Source organism: Fulmarus glacialis, unplaced genomic scaffold, assembly GCF_000690835.1.
Source record: "Fulmarus glacialis isolate BGI_N327 unplaced genomic scaffold, ASM69083v1 Scaffold47819, whole genome shotgun sequence".
NCBI classification, from domain to species: Eukaryota; Metazoa; Chordata; class Aves; order Procellariiformes; family Procellariidae; genus Fulmarus; species Fulmarus glacialis.
In genome coordinates this window covers 899-3859 of record NW_009236116.1, presented here as the reverse complement: position 1 = coordinate 3859, position 2961 = coordinate 899, and the positions used below count along the sequence as shown (strand labels likewise).

At 34.9% G+C, this 2961-nt stretch overlaps 1 long non-coding RNA gene across 1 annotated transcript; it reads right to left on the bottom strand.

The window, feature by feature from the left end:
- Positions 1 to 1638: 1638 nt before the first annotated feature.
- LOC104082959 lies at positions 1639 to 2637 on the bottom strand. The gene is made up of 2 exons (XR_683589.1): positions 2529 to 2637; positions 1639 to 2288 (listed from the first exon to the last, which is right to left on the bottom strand). It is a non-coding gene; the product is annotated as an uncharacterized LOC104082959 (long non-coding RNA).
- Positions 2638 to 2961: the final 324 nt, after the last annotated feature.

Here is a 2961-nt window from a genome sequence, read left to right as displayed (position 1 = left end):
CACTCCCACCCTCCCCACCCCACCGCCCTGCCAACCAACCCACCCAGGGCAAATTAAGAAACTATCATAACAAAAACTTACCACACAGAGCCCACTACATTGATGAAGTTAAGTCCTGCAGGGTTTGCCATGACCTGGGTGGAGGTTGTTCCTGTAGTAATGGATGTTACCATGGTGGAAAGAGGAATGGTCATTACAGGCAGTGCCTGGCTCAGAGACATTTGCTGCTGAGCAAATGGGGTTAACAAAGTGGGCTGAGGGGTGAAGCCTGAATCTTGGGGAGTAGGGGTGGCAGAAGGGGTAATAGGAGTTGAGCTCTGAGCATCAGGAGGGTGTGGGGTCGATGAAGGGGTGTTGGTTGGAGTAGGAGTAGATGGTTTAGGAGTTCCAGACCCTGCTCATTGAGAAAAATAAAAAGTGCTAGTTTGTTATAAAAGGCCAGTCCTTTTTGTATAAAAAGGTTAATGGAATGTTATTTAGCACTGACAATTTGTTCCATTTTTTAGACTGCAAGTGTTAATTTCTACACGACAGAGTGTTGCAGCACGCACTCATTGTTAAGGATGCAGTATAATCACACAGAAAATCCATTCTCCATGCTTAATTCCTTAAGTCATACACCGATTTGTATCCTCCATTAAGGATAATCCATAATTTATCATACATTAAGTCATAACTCCATTCAGAAATACTTAAATTAAAATAAAACAATTTCTTAGTGACCATTTTAACCTAATTAACGTTTTTGTCCTAAAATGTTAAACATGTAGTCTATAGGCACTTCCTGCACAATAGCATCGCGTTAAAAACGTATCATGGAAAACAACAGATTCAACAAAGAACATACACTAGTTCAATAATCGTGGGGTGGATCTGAATTTCATCAAATTTTTTTTAATATTTAAGAACCAGAGGATAATACTGCATCTTTAGAAGTTACTGTGTAATGCCTTCTACTTAAATGTAGCATGTATAGCTATATTTGTTGTGGATGCAGTAAACACAGTTTATCAACAGAAAAAGAAAACAAAAACCCCAAAAAGCTTGAGGTGTTTTTTTGTTTTTTTTTCTGGTTGTGGGTTTTTTTTTTTAGCTTTCATGTCCTGCAGAAAGAAAGAAAATAAATGTGAATGTCCAGCTGTTGTGATCAAAACCTTAAAGTAACAACTGTGTGCAGCAGATTTACACAGTTTGTAGCACTAACATAAAAACAGAGTAAATATGTTAGAAGAAAACTTTTATAAGTTTTCTTTTTTCTTTGTGCAAAACAAGAAGGCAGAAAAGTTACACCTTTTGAGCTATCCAGATTTTAAATTATTTAATGCAAAAAGCATATTATAATACTGTGCAGGATACTGGAACGTGCAGTATACAATTGTTCATAAAAAATGGAAAAACTGCAGCTATGATTTGTACAAATCTGTTCACGAAATGTCTCAAGACGCATACATATTTTAAAAAAATATTTATGATCTATAGCTATGATTACAATGAACCTGTCAGTGTTAATGAAAATACTTAAACTAGGATGTCACTTATTATTGAAATTTACATTTTAACACCTGAGAATATGGTGCTATCATCAGCATCACCACCACACTTGCAATCAGCAATGATTTGTAAAACAGTGTAGGAGTGTTTTAAAAAATCATCTTATCGTTTATTGTATCACCACCTTGGGACTGATCAGATTATATACATACATAGAGATACAACTGCACCAGCTCCTATAACATTTAAAAAACCAGATGCTTAAATTATGTAAAGGCAAACTGATCTAACATACTGTTTTTACACTGGAGGAAAAAAAAAATCTACACTTTGGAATTTTATCTCATCACATCATCTACCAGCCTTTCATAAATGAGGAGATCATACTAATTGCATAAAATGTATTAAAACGTATACACAGAGGGTGCATACATATATACAGAAAAAACAAACACAGTTACAATAAACATAAAATACATACAGTGAACAAGAGACCTGCCTAAAGCTGCACAACTTATACAATTTAGGGTACACTGTACACTTAAGTTTCATCATTCCACAGGTTAAGAAGTTTATCTCAGGAAGCATTTATGCAAAAGCCTAAGATTTAATGGAGAATTTAGGTCGTGACTCACTTTGTGAAGAGCTCGCAGGAGACATGGCAGCTGGAGAGAGCATGCTAACTTGATTAAGATCCATAGATTGTTTCCGAGAAAGACCAGGAGGCTTAGAAGGAGGAGGAGGAGGAGTTGGGGATTTTAGATGGCCACTTGACTGTTGTGGACTAAAAATATTACCTGAAAAAGCATAATTAAAATACATTATTGTTCTCTGAATACATTTAAACCAAAATATTTGTTAGGATACAATTTTGTGAACAATATAATCAGAAATCAACAAAATGATGCTCTTTTCACAGAGAAGATACTGATTTTTTTTTTTTTTTTTTAAATTACATCTTTACTAAAGGGATATCATGTCATTTTACATTAGGCAGAACACATAGAAAATAGACACCCATGTCAATAAATAATTACCTGAAGAGCTACTTCCTGAACTTGAAGGTAATTTGATGGGAGGAGGTCGGTGTTTTACACCTTTCCCCAATACTGAAGACTGAACAGAGCCTGATATACTTTCTGGCTGCTAGGAGGAAAGAGAAATTAACACTACCACAGCAATAATGTGAGCTTCCACATATTTGATAGAAAAGACAATTCAATTAATTTGTATTAGACTTCTCAAAACGATGACAAAATTTCCTTTAAACATTTCAGATTATTTATTTTAAAAACATAGCCTATGACCGACTCTCTTTAGATAAAATGCTTACTATCAAGAAGCAGCTTGCAAGTGCCAGTAAAATTTAAACCGAGCCAAAAAAAAATAAGAAAAAAAATTAAGGAGTTTCAATTTTCTCTGCAATTCTGAAATCCTTCTTAGTAACTTTTCACAAATGCAAGAGTGACA